Source organism: Ambystoma mexicanum, chromosome 2q (genome assembly GCF_040938575.1).
Source record: "Ambystoma mexicanum isolate Mex_15411 chromosome 2q, UKY_AmexF1_1, whole genome shotgun sequence".
Taxonomy (NCBI): domain Eukaryota; kingdom Metazoa; phylum Chordata; class Amphibia; order Caudata; family Ambystomatidae; genus Ambystoma; species Ambystoma mexicanum.
In genome coordinates, this window is record NC_090924.1 from 1,146,284,313 (window position 1) to 1,146,304,983 (window position 20,671).

Here is a 20,671-nt window from a genome sequence, read left to right on the forward strand (position 1 = left end):
ACACTGATAACGAACATGTACATTTGCTCAATATTAAATAAAAGGGAATATCTTGCGTCGGAGTGTTTGCGTGTGGCAAGAAACATTTTTTTGAATGCCTCAGCACATGAACTTTGCATTTAAAGTGAAATTAACAATTATTGCACACTGAATTGAATTAAGACTTTCCGGACAAACAGAACTATAACTTTACTTATAAACAGAATTAAACAGATGAAATCTAAAGGAGGAAAGAAAGTTTAAATCAATAACCCATCATACATGGAATTGCTAAAATGCTAAAAAGGAATGTAATTATAAACCAATCACAGTATGCTGCAATATAAAAGTATCTGAAAAGAACAGACAAACAAAAGATACAGAATCTTGATTCACAGTTACATTTTCAACATGTGGGAAAGCTACAAAATTATATGAAATGTACATTTGAAAACAATATCCAACAGTACTATAGAAGTGAAGGACCTTTTGTGTTTCTTTTGGAATTGTGATATTTTGAATTTGGGGAACGAAACCATGAGTCCTGACTAGAAGTCTTTCATTTCAAGGTCATTTCAATGTGTGATTTGGAACTTGGGGAAGGGAAACCCTAGCCCTAACTTGGGGAAGGAAACCCAGAGACCTGAAGAGATATTTCGTTCTATTTCTCAGAAAGGGAATTTTGAGACTTTACTTCGTTGTGTTAAACCATATTCGCGTTAATATTGTCTGATTATGAATCTTGTCCTAGGCCATTTCGTATTTGTATTAAAACCTGCATTTAATTAGAATTGACTTCAAGCGCCATTTTGGAAAATATCCGCCATCTTGATTTTAACTTCTGCTCTCTGTTCAGTAATGGTTAACCATGTTTTCAGCTGCCAGAGCAGAAATGACATTTGACCCTATGTCAACACTGGGGCTGGCAAAGCAGACTATTTGTCCTGTGCAAACAGACCTTGTAGTCAGAATGAACTCTCATTCAAAGTGTAATCTATGTCTACAAAACTCATTCCCCATCAAACAGTGATATACAATGCATGTAAACTAATGCTGTGTGCTTCTGAAGGAATCCTTTGTACATTTTTTGAAACAGGACTTACTCTAAAAATTAAAGATCCACACAGCTGACTACAACAAAGTTTGTCAGTATGTTTAAGGAACCTTGGAGCCAAAGTGAACTTCAATTTAATGTTTTGTCTGCATCAATAGCCTCAGCCATATTCAAACACAATAACTGAATAGTAGACAAACTAGAACTATGTGCCTTAGCAATAAGCTATTGAATTTGTTTCTTAAAACTAGAATCAACCTAAGCTGGAGAACCAACAAACACCATTGAATCTTCAAGGATGGGACAACATGTCAAAAGTACAAACCAATATTGTATATTTGTTATGTGAACTGGGCACAAACCCAAATTTGTAACCTGTTAGTTTGGAGAGGGGCTGGGCTATGACCAGGACTGTGTATAAATACTGCATGTTTTGTGATGACAAGTACTCACTCCCCTCACAGCGTTTTCTGGTACCCACTGCGAGGTGTTGGGAGCCAGATAGCTATCTGCTTTGATATTTAAATCTGTACAGAATACATTTTTGACTTTGTGACTGCCGGATCCAATTTTTGGTGGTACTAAGCCTCGATATTCCTTGTTTGATCCTACAAGATGGCAACCGAATAGGCACCCTCAAGATTGATGTCACCTTGCTGATTAAGGACGCGGCTACCGGACTGGGATCACAGCGTGAGAAAAGGGGACCCTTTTTGTATGAGACGCGACACCTCGACAGTACTGCACAATCTGATCCCTGAACAGTGAGCAAGCGTTTCGAGAGGACATCTTGAAGAGGGTCCCCATATTGAGGCAGGTATTTTTGCTCGAATCGCCAGCTACGTTCATCCTTTGTAATCCGATCGGACCTCCTTTGTCCTTTGTAATCAGGTGAGTCGTGCCCCGATTCCTAAGTATCCTGATATTTGTTTGCAGTTTTGCACTCGCGAGTTCAAACGACGCCAGTTAACACCAGTGATCTGACATGCCTGGGAAATTGTCTGCCTGTTCCAGGGCATTATTCTGCAGAGACAGACAATCTTTTATATTTGGCCGACCGACGCCACAGGAGGGGTTGCCGGCATGTCTATGTACTATAAGAACTGCATTTGGTATTATAGTATTCAACGATATTTGGCACAGACAAACTAGACATGCTTCTGAATTTCAGTGGCCAGTAAATGGTAGTTTTGAGATTGCCCGAATAGAGTATTTAGAAACTATATTGTTAAAGGAAAAAAAAGCTTGACCTACAGCATTTGATGTGATTCAGAATTGGAAAAGAGAAGCTATGTAGCAATTTAAGATTAAATGGAAGCATACACGACGTCATATGCCAAAATTCAGAAAAAGCATCATTGTATGATCAACAAAAACAGTCAGAGTCTGTTAGAAACATGGATAGGGCTTTTTAACTTAATGTACAGAAAATATATCCGTCTAAAGATGTTCATGTCTCAGATTAACTAATTGATAAACTCTTAAATGAACATAGGCCTGGTGTCACTGCACTACCTCCTTATGTACCTATTCCTGTTGTCTTACCTCTTCCCGCTGTCGCACCTCCTCCGATAGCAATTCCTGTTCTTCCTGTTGCTCCTCCGCTGCCAGTTATTGCTCCTCTTCCTATTGTTGTTCCTCTGCCTGTACCTGCACCTTTTCCGATTGTTACTATTCCAGTAATTCTGTCTTTGTTACCAGCGGTAGTGTCTCCACTACCTGTTGTACAGAATCTGTCTACTCTCTCTTTCCCAAACGGTTCTGCTCCACTTGTAGCTGATGAAGGGGCGAGTGCTGAATCAAATGTAGTGACTCAAAGTACAGTTTTCTAAAGATAAGAAGAGAGAATTGTATGCACGGGCTAAGCAATGTATAGAGAAATGTGAAAATAAAACTACTGTCTTAGCTACACACCTTAATTTAGAAAGTGTTCCAAAACAGAATGTCTTTATTGAGGGGATGGGAATACATTTGGTTGTAATGTGGAATAAATTGACGGACATAGATGTCCCACAAGGGTTGAGGGATTTGAATGTTTTAGCCTATTCAAGGGATTCTGCGGAGAAAGGAAAAGAGCATGTCGAGAGGACTTTTGAGTTAAGAAGGGAGTTAGAACGGTTACAGAACGATGAAATAGATGGTGATAGTGTGGACGCTTTGTATGCGCAGAAACGGTTCCTTCCTCCTTGTAAGTCAATGAGTGTAGGAACGCGAATTTGCACAAGGGATGTGCTTAGATGGATTTTGCATGTGTTGATAACTCCCATAGAAGTATATGCTACATATAGTCAGTATACTCCAGAAATGCCGAAGAAAGTGTTACAGGTAATGGCAGAATACCTGAAGGATGAGTGTATAAAGAAAAAAAAGATTTGTTGTCCCTCAGAATTGATGATTGTTTATAAGAGATCCTTTTGCACCCAATACTGTTCCTACCACTTTAGCGCTCAATCTGGCTTTATTGCTCAACAAATGTTCGGAGTTGCCTACTTCTCAGTTGCCTATGAGGGAGGTTCCTCCTACATTTGTTCTTAAAGTTGAGATTTAGATGGTTAGAGGGACTAGAGGTGGGTGTCATGATTCCTGCCCCCATGTCCCCAGCCCTCCAAAATGTCAGGCTGGCACCAGGCCACGATCATCTACATGGCCCTTAAGGGCCTCTCCATCCCTCCAAAGACCCACTTGGAGTCAAACTTGGTGCCTGTGGCTCCAGACTCACACACTCCCATAGGATGGCAGTGAGCATTGGACTTGTAATGCATGGGTGGGACAAGATGGATGCCCCCACATATTTCGGTTCCTAGAACTGCATATGCAGTGTAGACTTTTGGGTGTGGTTCAGCCCACCAGAGACACCTCGGATACCCTGAGACTATTTAAGTCATGTCCAGGCCAAGAAACACGCTTTGCGTTTCTCTGCACCTGCAGCGTGACACTCACCGTGGTCGGATCGGTCTCCAGAAGCTCTGCACCTTTCATCTGTGCACAGCACCTGCAAGAACAAGAACACCATTAGGAATTCCCTTACCTTGCGGGGCATCCGCCCATCATTCATCGCTCCTTCAGTTCTGCGGGCATCTTCGGCAGTGTCATTTTCTTCTCGGCACACCACTTCCTAAGAAAAGGGGAAAAGAACAGAAAGAAGACATTAGTAAGCATTCTGCAAATCTTCGCTCACTTTAAAGACTGTACTAGATTCAAACGCTTATCTGAATCCAAACCGCTCTGGGGATCTTCATCTCCGGAGCTTCTCATCCATCTGCAAGTGGGAAAAGACAATCCAGGTTAGCGTGGAAAACATTCAGAGGCGCCGCATATCACGCTTACTCACTGCGTTTCTTCTTCTTTGGCATCCACGCTGAAAACATTGTGGCACCTAAAAGACACAGAAAAATGAACTCTGTTCAATACAAGTACTAAGAGGCCGCATTGCGCATCGCGCTCTCACTCACCTCCAGTGTTACTCACCTCAAGCAGCATGCCGTCATCCCCGGACGCCGGCCATCCTCTAAGGAAAGAAAGGAACAAGAATTAGAGAACTGTTTATAGTGACTCTTTATACTTACCCGTCGGACTCTTGCCAGTGAAGTAACTAGGCAGCAGCGAGCCCGCATCAACCAACGCACCCCTGCGCTGAAAGCAGGATGGAGAGCACACTGCACAAGAAAACAAGGCCCAGTCTCCGGTCGAGTAGACTCCAGGGAAGGGTTCGAGGTCGTAGAAGGTCAGAACAGGCTAAGTGACGTCCCCGTGGATACCAGCTGAGCATTACAGAATGCAAAGCCTCACACCAAAATCCACCTGGGTGTCATGGAAATGTCAGAAACCGATCAGTTAGCCCACATGTTGGGGCAGCTACGTTCCGAAGTACATGCAGCCAGGCAAGAGACCAACACCCTGAGGAGAGAGTTGATAGTAGCCAAAGAACGCACTGATGATTTAAGCCAGCAACTTCTCCAGTCACAAGTGGGGCATGCACCATTACCGGGAAAAGTGCCCTCAATGCCAGCACCATCAGCCAACCCCGTTCAGATAACCCTTCCTGGGGCAGTTCCCTTGGCCCCGCCCAAACGATTCACGGGGGATCCCAAGAGGTTTGCAACGTTCATGAATCAGTGCCGCTTGCACTTCCTTTGTAGACCAGGGGCCTTTCCAAATGACCAATCACGGGTCGCTTTTGTGCTATCCTACCTGAGCGGAAGCACAGCGGACTGGTCTGCACCCTTTGTGGGCCAAGACGATCCTTTGCTGCATGATTTCAGAGGCTTTCAGCAGGAGATGGAAAAGATGTTCGCCCGTCGTACTCATGGGCAGGAATTAGACAACGAACTTCTGTCCCTACGTCAAGGGAATCAAGACCTATTAACATACCTAAGCACGTTCAGTAGACTCGTAGTTGAAGCAGAATGGCCTGAGGAGAAGAGAACCACGTTATTTCATCAGGGGTTGGGGGGAGCTCAAGGATGTTCTTGCACAAGTAGTGAACCCCCCGAAAGACTGCTCAGAATTCATTGAGCTTGTTGTTCAACTGGATCATAGGTTGCAAGATCGAAGAGCAGATCGAACCAGACCGGACCCTTGCCCTATGTATGTGCGTTCAAAAGACAATGTTACCCGAGAAACAGAAGGCTCAGGAGAACCAATGCAACTGGGGGGTCAGTTTCCCCTTGACTAAAGCGGAAAGGGATAAAAGGAGACAGCAGCAGTTATGTCTATACTGTGGAAGGTCAGGTCATTTCCTTAAAGAGTGCCCTGTGAAGCTGCCGAGGAGGACGGTAGGGGCCACGGACAAGGAAGACACCATCAAGGAATCGGAAAACTCCCAAGCCGGCAAGTGTAGGGGTCCACTTGTCGAGCAAGGAAAGTGAACTACAGACCTCCCATTTTGCACTATCTGTGGTCTTGATCAACCACCAACAACCATCTCGGATGCACGCGGTAAGAGCGTACATAGACAGTGGAGCTGTTGGGAATTACATCGACCAGGATCTTGCGGCAAGGATGGGGCTTCCGTTATGCCCTAAGTCAACCACAGACACTGTTACCACTGTTGATGGCACAGAAATAGCTTCTGGTCCGATATCCCAATGCACTTCAGCTTTAACCCTTGTGTGCCACCAAGAATCTATCGTTTTTGACCTCATTAAGGCACCACAGTTCCAGTTGATTTTAGGAATGCCATGGTTGGTAGCTCACAATCCTCGAATCGATTGGCAAGCAAAAGAATTGGCCTTTTCTGAGAATTGAGCCCACACATGTTATCGCCAAGGGAAACAACCTATAGACACCAGAACCTCCACGCTTGCGACAGTGGCAATCAGCACCCTACCAAGCGAATGCCAGGACTTTCAAGATGTCTTTCAGAAAGAACAGGCTAATACCCTACCACCGCACAGACCATACGATTGCCAAATCAACCTGATACCAGGCGCACAAATCCCTTGTGGATGAATCTACGCACTCACGGATCAAGAAAACCAGCACTTGAAGGCCTTTCTCGACCAATACCTGGCCAACGGGTTCATCCGTCCCTCGAAGTCTCCAGCAGCTAGTCCTCTATTCTTCGTACTGAAGAAGGAGGGGGACTTGAGAACGTGCATCGATTATCGCGCACTGAACCAGATCACCGTGAAAAATCGTTAGCCTCTGCCGCTAATCCCTGAATTGCTTGATCAAGTCAAAGATGCCCAAAACTAGACCTGAGAGGTGCTTATCACCTTGTTCGCGTGAAAAAGGGGGACGAATGGAAAACTGCATTTCGCACCAAATATGGCTTGTATGAATATCAAGTAATGCCCTTTGCCCTTTGCAATGCGCCTGCTGTCAAAATACGAGAATTGATTGATGCCTGTGCTCTAGTGTACATTGACGATATCCTAGTATATTCCGCATCAAAGCAGGACCATGTTAAACACGTCTGTTCCGTGTTGGAGAAACTCTGTCAACATCAGCTCTACGCCAAGCTTGAAAAGTGCTCATTTCACGTCTCCAAGGTGGAATTCCTGGGCTTCACCCTCAGTCCGAATGGATGTACACAAGATAGATGCTATCCTGAACTGGCCATCCCCAACTTCGTTCAAGGGAGTCCAAAACATGTTAGTTTTCGCAAACTTCTACCACTGGTTCATCCCAGGATTTTCACAAATTGTGCATCCCATCACATCATTGCTAAGGAAATGCAATAAAAAGTTGCAGTGGACAACAGAAGCCGAAGAAGCTTTCCAGGAACTCAAAGCAAGATTTGCTTCTGCCCCAATTCTACGCCACCCTCACCCTGATCTCCCATACCTGGTGGAAACGGACACCTCGAGTATGGCTATGGGAGCCGTCCTCTCACAAAAGGACCCCAATAGGGCTAGTTACACCCTGTTGCCTTCTGGTCGCGTAAATTCACACCCCCCGAACTCAATTACGCTGTCACGGACAAAGAACTCCTGGCCATTAAGTCAGTCTTTAAGGCCTGGCGGCACTACCTCCTGGGCGCCAGACATACAATCACCGTAATTACTGACCAAGGGAACCTCCAGTACCTAAAAACGGCAAAGGCGCAATCCTCACAGCAACTACAGTGGGCTCTTTTTTTTGCCGAGTATGACTACGTGATCGCATTTCGACCAGGGATAAAAAACGGGAAAGCCGATGCCCTTTCCCATATGGGTGTGGAAGAGCAAGGATATCAGACCCCTGACCCAATAGCAATCATCCCGAGTGACAAACTCCTAGGAATCACAGCAACCATAACTCAGAAGGAATTACATGAAGAAATGCAAAACTTGATGAGTCTGGAGCAATTACAAGTGTGGAGTGCACAAGGAGAACATTACATGATAAAAGACCAGTTGCCCTACTTCAGGAACCGTTTATTCTTGCCAAACCAAGAACTACGAGAACAAGTCATGTCCGGTTATCATGATTCCTTGATCAAAGGACATCCCGGAATCGCTAAAACCCTGGGCAAGGTGAAACAAAATTATTGGTGGCCCATGTGGCGTAAAGACATTATCCAGTTTATTCTATCTTGTGGAGTGTGTGTTCAAAACAAGTCCTCCAAGCAGAAACCAGCTGGGCTCTTACAACCATTGGAAATCCCACCAGCACCCTGGCACATGTTGTCCCTCAATTTTATTACTGACTTACCACCCAGTCAAGGATTTAACACTATTCTAGTGGTCGTGGACCTGTTTTCTAAAATGGCACATTTTATTCCTCTAAAGGGACTCCCAAACGCTTCCACTCTGGCAAAGGTATTTCTTGAAGGCATCGTACGGCTCCATGGGTTTCCTCAATATTGGTCTCAGACCGAGGCACTCAATTTGTATCTAACTTCTGGAGGAAGTGCTGCTCTATGGCCCAGATGGTCAAACTGAGAGGACAAATTAAACGCTCGAGCAGTATCTGCGCTGCATGTTACACCAAGCTGAAGAAAGCTGGTCAGACCTATCATGGATAGCTGAATATACTTATAATAATTCCCTACACACCAGCCCTGGGCAGACACCCTTTTATACCATGTATGGCAGGCATCCACGTACTTCTAAGTTAGACGTTCCTACAGCCTTAGAAATGCCTAGAAATGCCAGCAAGGAAAACCTTACATACGACCATTTCTCAAACCTTTAAAAGAGCAGCTGAACACCTACTTCAAGCTAAGGATTGCCAAAAGAAGTTTGCTGATCAACACAGAGTAAAAGCCCCAAATTACCAAGTTGGACACAAAGTCTGGCTGGCATCTAAACATGTGCCAATCAAAGGAACTTGAACCTTCCGTCCAAGATACCTGGGTCCATTCACTGTCACCTCTGTGATAAATCCTGTGGCGTTCAGACTAGCCTTACCGTCAAACATGCAGATTCATCCTGTGTTCCACGTGTCTCTCCTTAAACCTGTTCAACCTGGGACCCGAGTAGCAACGCCACCAAAGCCAGTAGTGGTCGCCGGGGAGCCAGAATTCAAAGTCAAGGACATCCTGGATTCTAAGTACGTCAAATCCAATCTATACTACTTAGTAGACTGGAAGGGGTATGGTCCACAAGACAGAACATGGGAACCACCTTTTGAGTACATCCATGCACCTCACTTACTTAGAAAATTTCATCAAAACCATCCAACAAAACCAGGACCCGACAGAAGAGCCACCTTGAGAGGGTCCTTGGGGGGGAGTGCTGTCATGATTCCTGCCCCTCATGTCCCCAGCCCTCCAAAATGTCAGGCTGGAACCAGGCCACGATCATCTACATGGCCCTTAAGGGCCTCTCCATCCCTCCAAAGACCCACTTGGAGTCAAACTTGGCGCCTGTGGCACCAGACTCACACATTCCCATAGGATGGCAGTGAGCTTTAGACTTGTAATGCATAGGTGGGACAAGATGGATGCCCCCACATATTCCGGTTCCTAGAATTGCATATACAGTCTAGTCTTTTGGGTGTGGTTTAGCCCAGAGACACCTGGGATACCCTGAGACTATTTAAGCCACGCCCAGGCCGAGAAACACGCTTTGCATTTCTCTGCACCTGCAGCGTGACACTCACCGTGTTCGGATCGGTCTCCAGAAACCCTGCACCTTTCATCTGCGCTCAGCACCTGCAAGAACAAGAACACCATTAGGAATTCCCTTACCTTGCGGGGCATCTGCCCATTATTCATCGCTCCTTCAGTTCTGCGGGCATCTTCGGCGGTGTCATTTTCTTCTCGGCACGCCGCTTCCTAAGAAAAGGGGAAAAGAGTAGAAAGAAGACATTAGAAAGCATTCTGCAAATCTTTGCTTACTTTAAAGACTGTACTAGATTCAAACGCTTACCTGAATCCAAACCGCTCTGGGGGATCTTCATCTCATCCATCTGCAAGTGGGAAAAGACACTCGAGGATAGCGTTGTAAACATTCAGAGGCGCCGCATATCGCGCTTACTCACTGCGTTTCTTCTTTGGCATCCATGCTGAAAACATTGCGGCACCTAAAAGACACAGAAAAACGAACTCTGTTCAATACAAGTACGAAGAGGTTGCATTGCGCATCGCGCTCTCACTCACCTCCAGTGTTACTCACCTCAAGCAGCACGCCGTCATCCCTGGATGCCGGCCATCATCTCACCCTAAGTTACTAGGAGAATCCAGACGTGAACCCCTTGCTCACTATTCTTAGAGAGGCACAGCTCCTCCCTACTGATGAGGTCCAACCAGACCGAAACACGTGTCTGGGGATGCTGTTGGTACTCTTGTTCAGAGGAGAATTGCCTTGCATTTCGGTGCTGGACTGCCCCTGGGCAGGACAAACACTGATATGTTTGGGATATTTCTTCTCTGTGAAAGATAGTGAGCTAAAGACTCTGGGTACGTCTCTTGCAACCAGGACTAATGTCTGGCAGAGGGACTCCCAGGACCCCCCTTGTTAATTTGTTTGATTCCTCTTCCGCAAGATATTGCTTGCAGTGATGAAATGTCACATGACTGCCTTTATACCACAGAGTGTTAGGGAGAATTCTCTGTAAAGGCTAATTTCCCAAACCTAGTGAGTCCCCCAGCAACTTTGCTGGATTTTTGGGGTTTATTTTTTTCTCCTGCTAAGAGTGAGACTCTTTTCCTCCCACTCTTAGACATGATTTGAAGTGTTCCTTTGACTTTGTATGTGTTCTATGGGCTATGGGGTCATGTGTTTTTGATATGTGGGTTGCACGGCACCCTCCGTGCCATAACCCAGGGGTATCGTAGCGACCCCCAAATATAGACTCCATACCCTGGGACTGACTACTGTCTCCCAGGGCATGTAAAGTCACCATTGGCTTTACTAGTCTCAAATTGTGAACAGAACCAGTACAAACCATCATATTGTGGACGTACTGGTCTGGGCAATTCGATTCCCCCGGGGTCTGTTGTTCGAGGGGGCACTGTCCGGTCCCCCCGACCTGTTCTGGCTGGTGACAGTAGATACTACTTTTTATATTCGATCGTAAATATATTCCTATGGGATTTTCCCATTGTTCGAGGCTATCACTTTTTAAAATAGCCTCGAACATACCGCTGGTTTATTAAATTAATATAAATTCACTGGTTGGTATTTTTTGCCGAAACTTGGTTCCAAAATGGCGTTTGTGTTCGCTTCTGTGACTCCAACCCAAGTCGAGCACTTTGTTCCACTTTTTGGCAGGCTTCTCCACAGAAGCCTCCAAAAGTGGTGCCACTCTGTCTGGGTACCACAGGGGGTGTGGGAGAGGGTTTAGGCACCCTGGACTGAGTTGCCTTGGCAACTCAAGTCGCACTCTTGTGTGATTGGCCCAAGTGGTGAGTCGCCCGGCTCACCACTTAGCATGTTTGATTGACAGCTAGGCTGAATGAATGGGGGTTTTCTGCATAAAAGCAGGGCTTTGAGGACTGGAACTTCAGAAGTCGCCACAGGACCTAAAGAATCCGAGGAGGGAGAAGCCGAGCCGACCTGCAACGACGACACCACCGGTGGAGCCCTGCTGAACCGCCTCACCACTTTTCCCGACGACAAAGGAGATCTCCAGCCCGGAGAGTCTTCTTCCTTTGACTGGTGGGGATAACCAGTTTGCCCGTCTTTTCGCCTTCCTGGACCATCTCGTGGCCGCCTTGCCCGTGCCAAGCACCCCAGCAACCGGAATACCACGGTTTACCACTACCGCGAAGAAAAGGGTGGTACCTTGTAGCTGGGAAACTCTGCGGCTGGTTTCTTCCCTGGCAGCGCAACGACCTCCAGCTTTCCTCCATGTCGAGGCCTCCTCTTCCTCTGGACAAAACACTGACTTGCACCCGCTGCCAGGAACAACTGCCCCCGCTGAAGCGATCTTCCCACTTTCAGGTACTGTGTCCCGCCTGGCTTTCCTTGCGACAGATTGTTCGGGGTGACAGTAAATCCTCGACTTTCTAACCTGGGTTAGCCTGGGACCTGTTAACTAACTTTTCCTGACTTGATCTCAATCTTTTTGTGAACTATTTACAAAGACTCTTTGGGCATAACCCCACTGTGTGATCCTGGACACATTTCACCTGCTCTCTATAAGAGTGGGCCTGGCATTTGAACTTCCTTGCTCTCCAGTTGACGTTGCCTAATCTGCCTCACTGTGGTTCTTTGAAAAGTATTGAAATTTGTGTGCTTTCATAACTCTGCCTTTTCCCTCCCTTTTTAATAACTTATTAGAATGCCATCTTATGTTAAGCGCTCACCTCTGTCTGAAAATAAGTGGTGTTTCTCATTAAGACTTGTCTAATAAGTAATCAGGGTTGTATATATAATAGTGACTGTGTGTTGAATTTATTTACCTCTCTTTGTGCTTGTGTAATTTGTAATTTACAAGCGTGTCTTTAAATAAATAATCATATACTTTTGCAACAAAGCTCTGGTCAGTGTTTGCTTGTGCTACTGTATCTCTGCACCTATTGTGTATGTCTATATACTGCCTAACTCATCTTGAGAGAAGTCTGACTGCTCAGCCACAGCTACCAGGTAAATCTGGGTAGTACAGACTGCTACCAATTGGGTTTACTGCCAACCACCTGTAGTCCTAAATCTTTTGCAGCGGTCCCTAAGGGAACTGCACAGGTTTCTGCCTAACACAGGGTAAGAAATTAAAGGCAGGATTGATTTAAATGATGCACCTTTGAATGATCCACAAGGGGAGTTGTCTTTTGATGGCTCCTGCTTCAAACTTCCGGATGGTACATCCACCGCTGCTTGTGCCATCACTACACTAAGCACGATTGTGGAAATCAGGAGAATTTCGCATAACTGCGCATGCCGCAGAGATTATTGCACTGATTTAGGCTTGTGAACTTTCAGAAAAGGTTAGAGTGAATATATTTATAGATAACCGGTATACCTTTGGGGTGGTTCATAACTTGGGTTGACTATGGGCGGAGCGAGGTTCCTTGACCTTGCACGGGAAAAAATATTTTAACATGGTACCTTGATAGTTTGTCTACTCTCTGCACTTGTGCTTCCTACTCAACTAGCAATCATGAAGTGCACCGCACATCAGAAAGTAACAGATGATATGGGGAAAGGAAATGCTTTTGCTGACAGAATAGCCAAACAAACTGCTACTGATTTACATTCTAAGATGTATGTACTGGACCCTACAAAAGGGGTCTCTAACACTTGTGTGATAGATGAAGGGATTGGTTGCATAAATGAAATTCAGGCTGACGCTACCCCAGACGAAATCAAACAGTGGGCTGAGGGTCCAGCAAGTTTAGATGATGAGGGTTGTTGGGTACACTGAACAATATAAATGGATGCTGCCCAATGCTTATGTTACCGCTATGGTGACAATGGCTCATGGTCCAACTCATATATGTGCCAAAAAGATTTGTAAATTGTTAGAACCTGTCTGGGTAAACGCAAAACATCTCAGTAAATTTGAATAACTAGGCACTTATGTATAGCTCTACTGTCCATATGGGCGATCCCACAGACTAGAACTGGAATCCCCCCCGGATGAAATAATGGAGGGGAGGCCAGCTGATGTTTGAAGTCTGACAAAAACCTAGGGTGTTAAAATATGTGGAATATTGCTTCTTACTGAATGCTGTGACCAGTTAACTCAAAACTTGTATTTGATTTATCAATAGGTGCAAGAAGCCCTCCCAGTAAAATATGAGTGGCCAGGTCATCAACTTCGACCCAGCGACTGGGTGCTAACTAAAGCATTTGAGAGAGCATCCAGTCTAGCACCAAGCTGAAGAGGACCGCTCCAGGTCCCGTTGGCCACACAGACTGCTGTATGAGTAATGGGAAAAGACACTGGACCGACACACATCAAGAAAATACCTTTCCCTTTACCACACGACGAAGAAGATAAGAAGAAACCTACTTGCTCTGTTCCCAACAATCAATCAGCCTTGAACAGCACCAAGGGTGTTCTGGAGACACTTCCTGGGCCTGCAGGGCCTGGGGAGATTGCTGCTTTGTCTCCAAAAGCTTCTGCAGATCCTTCTGCACCCTTGCACAGTTTTGTTGTCATTTCATCACTTCCATCAGGAAGCAACGACACACTGTTCGCAGATCACACGGTACCAGGAGTCACAAGGTACAATCTGCATCCACGGCACTAGTCTCACTGCACAAATACGACTGTGCCCACGGGGGAGCGATCATAGAGCTTGTCCTTTGCCACCTTTTTGCACTGAAGAAGAAGTAAGGTGGCTGGGGACTGGGAAAGACTATCTACAATCAGGAAACCACGTGATCAGGAGATCACCAGCAAACAGACTACAGAGTTTTTTGCAGGAACTTTTTGGAAAAGAGCTTCACGGAACAATGCCTGACATCGTCCCTACTCGTGCGGAACAATCGATCAATCATGTGGCCAACAAAGACATTGGACGATCAAATACATGGTCTTTAAAGACGTTTTGTCTTCTTGTAATTGCGTTAACCAGTCTTACAGTATTGATTGCCTTTGGGTTCTGGTATATAGAAGAAGTGCACCCACATGAAACATTCTTGCTTACTGAGAGTGTTCCTAATATGTCTACACCTTTTGTGCACCTGCGCACTCTATCTCCTAGGGACTCCCAACATAGACATATCATAACAATACACTGCTGTTAATAATGAATGCAACTCATGCAATTTTGAATAGAACAAACTGTTCTATCTGTTCACACTTGCCTCAGCATGGGTAAAAGGGGTGGGCTGGCATATTCATCCTTTGCCTTTAACTACTGCATGTTATGCCTCTCTAAGGGCTCAATTCTTTGGTCGTTGGAATGATAGCATCTCATGGAACTTTGATGGGACTAATTTGAATGAGTTTGAAAGGTGAGTCCTGACGCCTCTGGGATGCTCATTTTTCGCAAATAGGAGCAAGCTTAACGTTGCTTCTATTAGGCCTTCTGATAGACTATCCCGACCTTTCCAATCACTTATCTCTTTCAAGATGGCTCCTATAGGTAACAGGGATGCCACACCACCTTCCTACATTATCAATCATAGCCCCAAATCTGTCTCCTTCTGCATACAAAGGAATGGTTCTCAGTCAATGGGTACTTTTGAGGATTGCAACAATGTCGCAAACTTGACCAGTGAGGACAGACCTTTGTATGTAGGCGAGCCTGTTTATTTCGTTTGCAGGAATCAAGCTTATCCGTGGCTACCTAGGGATTGGCAGGGAACTTGTATTTTGGGTATCGAGTTAACAGGGGTATATGTAGCTAGTAACACTGAGATTTCTAGGGCTCGTCCAAAGCGGGACGAGAACAGTGATACTCCTTCACAAGTCTTGGGTGATGTAGCAAAATACTTTGTACCATTTTGGGACTGGCAAGAGTACTGGAGAGAACCATCAACTGGACCACTGACATACTCTACAACATGACTTTAGAACAAAAAGCAATTAGATTAGTGGCTCTACAGAACCGGATGGTGTTCAACGTCATCCTGGCTGAGCATGGTGGATTATGTAAATTGGTGGGATCTGCTTGTTGTGTTTTCGTACCTGACTCCTCCCCTACCATATCCAAGGCAATTCAAAATCTACATACCTTGAGTACTGAAGTACATGTCCCAGAGGGAAACTGTAATCTTAGTACTTGGTTCTGGGATCTTTGCAGTCTTAATGGTGATTCTTGGTATTCTCCTGTTCTGTTGTTGTTGTGTACAATGCCTCCCTGTCATATGGTCCATGATAGGGGGATGTTGTACACAAGCAGTAGGTACACTAGGACCTAGGATCCAAATGCCTGAAAAAGCAACCAATGCCTTAGTAATGCAGGAAATAACTATTAAAGAGTTAATGGCAATTGATGTTTTTGAATCCAACAACTCAGAGTGTTCTGATTATGACACATGGTCATCGTATGGCCAGAATGTTTGAGTTATGCTCTTGGCTTAGGCCAAAAGGAGGGTTTGTTAAACCATATTCGCATAAATATTGTGTGATTATGAATATTGTCCTAAGCCATTTCGCATTTGTATTAATACCCGCAGTTAATTAGAATTGACTTCAAACGCCATTTTGGAAAATAGCCTCCACTTGATTCTAACTTCTGCTCTCTGTTCAGTAATGATTAACCATATTTTCAGCTGCCAGAGCAGAAACGACCTTTGAGCCTATGTCAACACTGGGGCTGGCAGAGCAGACTATTTGTCCTGTGCAAACAGACCTTGTAGTCAGAATGAACTCTCATTCAAAGTGTAATCTATGTCTACAAAACTCATCCTCCCTCAAACAGTGATATACAATGCATGTAAACTAATGCTGTGTGCTTCTGAAGGAATCCTTTGTACATTTCTTGAAACAGGACTTACTCTAAAAACTAAAGATCCACACAGCTGACTACAAAAAAGTGTGTCAGTATGTTTAAGGAACCATGGAGCCAAAGTCAATTTAAAGTGTTGCCTGCATCAATAGCCTCAGCCATAGTCAAACATAACAACTGAATGGTAGACAAACTAGAACTATGTGCCTTAGCAATAAGCTATTGAATTTGTTTCTTGAAACTAGGATCAACCTAAGCTGGAGAACCAACAAATATCATTGAATCTTCAAGGATGGGACAACATGTCAAAAGTACAAACCAATATTATATATTTGTTATGTGAACTGGGCACAAACCCACATTTGTAACCTATTAGTTTGGAGATGGACTGGGCTATGACCAGGACTGTGTATAAATACTGCATGTTTTGTGATGACCAGTACTCACTCCCCTCACAGTGTTTTCTGGTAAACACTGTGAAGTGTTGGGAGCCAGATAGCTATCTGCTTTGATATTTGAATCTGTACAGAATACATTTTTGACTTCTTGACTGGCGGATCCAATTTTTGGTGCTATTAAGACTTGATATTCCTTGTTTCATCCTACAGTTGAACTATTTTATGCTTGGGGAAGGGAGTTAAAAGAGAGCTGCGAGCTGGGAGAAGCTCAAGACTTGTGTTGAACACTGTTTTCTTTTGATTGCTGACATCCCTACACATTGTATGGTTATCGTTGTGAGGACAGCATAGGGTTTGGACACAGACAGATTCCTAAATTGAACTATTTGACTCATACCTTCCTTTGTTTTATTTAGGTAGTGAAATCCCACCTTATTATCGGGCAAGTTAGGCCTTTTTCCATCCTGATATTTAAGTTAATACACTTGGTTATTTTGAATTTGGAATATGTTGTCTGTGTCCTTCTTCATGTTGCCTTCAAATACCTTATATATTGCTTTGCTTTTTGCCTGTAAATGATAATGGTATATGTTGCAGTGTCTTGCTCCGTAAGCCAACCTATCAACCTACCTCTTTTGAATGCGAAATGTGGTATTTCCAGCTTGAAACCCGGCTTCTTAATGGTATGGCAGTATTTTTTAATCGCCTTACTTATTGGACTGTATGCTGTGATACAAGTGATCTTTTCTTGGGTGCTTTGATATGTTTTGCCAATGTAGGATCCCGGTGAGTGTGACATGCCTGCCTTCTAGAGCGTGTTATGATCCTTTTTGGGTACCCTTGTATCTCACTTCGTGTTTGTAAATCTCTCACATAGAAATCAAAGTCCCTTCTTGCTGCACAATTGCGTTGCATTCCCAAAAATTGCCCATAAGGTAGATTTTCTTTCAGACCTCAGGATGAAAACTCTCGAAGTGTAGTAGTGACTTCTTATCAGTGGCTTTCTGATATAATATTGTCTAAAGTGTGAGGGGTCAGAAATGCGAGACAGACACAAAGGTATAGATTTTGCAATTTTGCCATTTATTAAAATCAAAAGGGGTGAGGTAAATGCCCATCTTTCCCTATCCTTTCAAGGATGTCCCTATCTAGCAAACCAAAACTCAATAAAGATGACGTAGTGTCCAAAAAGTCTCTGACCCTCACACTAAGACATACAACAGAAGTATACAAAGGAATGTTTGGCTTTCTTCAGGACAACAAACAGTGTAAAACATGGGTGCACAACTTACGGCCCGCGGGCCAGTTGCAGCCAGCCATGCTGTTTTGTACAGCCCGCCAGCAACAAAGACTTGCCTAATGGAGGGCGGCCCGCAAGCATCATTGGCCACACTCCATTAGGAAAAGTCTTTGTTGTCTTACGCCCGGACAAAACACTGGCCCTCATTGGCTCAGGGCACACGAACCACGTAGATCCTACGAGCCATGTAGTGCGTGTGTGCTGCACCAATGGAGTGACAGCAATACGGCTGGCGTGGTCAATAAGTCTTGCTGCCGGGAGGCATTTCATTTCAGCCTTGCCACGCCAATCGTAGTACCAGACCTTGCCAGCATTCCAGCACGTCCGGTAAGTACAGAATTTTTTGAGGGGGGATGTTTGTTTGTGTGTGTGCCGGTTCTTTGCCCTGCTTTTATGTTGAGATGCGGGTGTGGAGTGTGTGTCGGGTCTGCCTGAATGTGTTTGTGTGCAAGTGCAGTGTATGTTGAGATGCTGGGGGGGCCTAGGGGTTGTTTCGGGTCTGCCTGAATGTGTTTGTGTGAAAGTGCAGTGTATCTTGAGATGCTGGGGGGCAGGGAGGTGTTGGGTCTGCCTGAATGTTTGTTGTTGTGTGCACGTTCAGTGTATGTTGAGATGCGGGCGTGGGGTGAGTGTCGGGTCTGCCTGAATGTTTGTTGTTGTGTGCATGTTCAGTGTATGTTGAGATGCGGGGTGGGGTGTGTGTCGGGTCTGCCTAATTGTGTTTGTGTGCAAGTGCAGTGTATGTTGAGATGTGGAGGGGGGGTGTGTGTTGGGTCTGCCTGAATGTGTTTGTGTGCAAGTGCAGTGTATGTTGAGATGCTGGCGTGTTGAGGGGGGTGTCGGGTCTGCCTGAATGTTTGTTCTTGGGTGCACGTTCAGTGTATGTTGAGATGCGGGTGTGGGGTGTGTGTCGGGTCTGCCTGAATGTTTGCTTTTGTGTGCAAGTTCAGTGTATGTTGAGATGTGGGGTGGGGTGAGTGTCGTGGTCTGCCTGAATGTTTGTTGTTGTGTGCACGTTCAGTGTATGTTGAGATGCGGGGGTGAGGTGTGTGTCGGTTCTGCCTGAATGTGTTTGTGTGCAAGTGCAGTGTATATTGAGATGCGGAGGGGGGTTGTGTGTCGGGTCTGCCTTAATGTGTTTGTGTGCAAGTGCAGTGTATGTTGAGATAATGAGGGGCAGGGGGGTGTCGGGTCTGCCTGAATGTTTGTTGTTGTGTGCACGTTCAGTGTATGTTGAGATGCAGCGGTGGGGGTTCAGGTCTGTATGGGTGCATGCTTGTGAGTTTGTCTGTAGAGTTGGGGGATGGGGGGTCTGGGTCTGTATGGGTGCATGCTTGTGAGTTTGTTTGGTGAGTTGGGGGGTGGGGATTTCGGCTCTGTATGGGTGCATGCTGTATGCTTGTGAGTTTGTATGGTGAGTTGGGGGTGGGGTTCTGTATGGGTGCATGGTGTATGCGTGTGAGTTTGTGTGCTGAGTTGTGGTGGGGATTCGGCTCTGTATGGGTGCATAGTGTATTGGTGTATGCTTGTGAGTTTGTGTGCTGGGTTGGGGGGTGGGGGGTTCGGGTCTGTATGGGTGCATAGTGTATTGGTGTATGCTTGTGAGTTTGTGTGCTGAGTTGGGGGTGGCGGTTCGGGTCTGTACGGGTGCATGGTGTATTGGTATATGCTTGTTAGTTTGTGTGCTGAGTTGGGGGTGGGGGGTTCGGGTCTGTATGGGTGCATGGCGTATGCTTGTGAGTTTGTGTGCTGAGTTGGGGGTTGTGGGGCTCAGGTTTGTATGGGTGCATGATGTATGCTTGCGAGTTTCTATGCTGAGTTGGGGGTGGGGTTCGTATCTGTATGGGTACATGGTGTCTGCTTGTTAGTCTGTATGCACGGGTGGGGGTGGTGGGGTTGGGGTCTGTATGAGTATGTATGCATGGTGCATGCTTGGTGCATAGTATTTGGTTGAGGGGTGGGGGCCATGGGTAATAGTGTTTGGTTGGGGTGGGAGCCATGGGGCATAGTGTTTGCTTGAGGGGTGGGTGTCATGGGGCGTAGTGTTTGGTTGAGGGGTGGGTGCCATGGGGCATAGTGTCTGGTTGGGGTGGGGGTCATAGTGTTTGGTTGGGGGGTTGGGGGCCATGGGCATAGTGTTTTGTTGGGGGGTGGGGCCGTGGGGCATATTGTTTTGTTGGGGGGTGGGGGTCATGGGGCATAGGGTTTGGGAGTGGGGGTCATAGTGTTTGGTTGGGGGGTGGGGGCCATGGGGCATAGTATTTTGTTGGGGGGTGGGGCCATGGGGCATAGTTTTTGGGGAGTGGGGGCCATGGGGCATAGTGTTTGGGGAGTCGGGGCCATGGGGCATAGTGTTTGGTTGGGGGCTGGGTGCCATGGGGCATGGTGTTTAGTTGAGGGTGGGGACCATTGGGCATAATGTTTGGTTGGGGGTGGGGGCCATGGGGCATAGTGTTTATTTGAGGGGTGGGTGTCATGGGTAATAGTGTTTGGTTGAGGGGTGGGGGCCATAGGGCATAGTTTTTGCTTGAGGGGTGGATGTTATGGGGCATAGTGTTTGGTTGGGGGCCATGGGGCATAGTGTTTGGTTGAGGGGTGGGGGCCATGGGTCACAGTGTTTGGTTGGGGGGTGAGGGCCATGGGCGTAGTGTTGCACTCCAAGAGTGAACCCAATAATAAAGCTAAAACAGGCACAGTTAGGAGATGTACATCCTTAGCTTTTTGTG

General features: G+C 45.8%; 1 long non-coding RNA gene across 1 annotated transcript in view; it reads left to right on the top strand.

Annotated features, from left to right (window-relative positions):
* The window catches only part of LOC138570007 (uncharacterized), a 222,037-nt gene extending 204,886 nt beyond the window's left edge, over positions 1-17,151 (top strand). Inside the window, exon 3 of the long non-coding RNA XR_011303376.1 lies at positions 13,617-17,151. This is a non-coding gene — a long non-coding RNA (uncharacterized lncRNA). The remainder of the gene's footprint in view (positions 1-13,616) is intronic.
* The last annotated feature ends 3,520 nt before the right edge of the window (positions 17,152-20,671 follow it).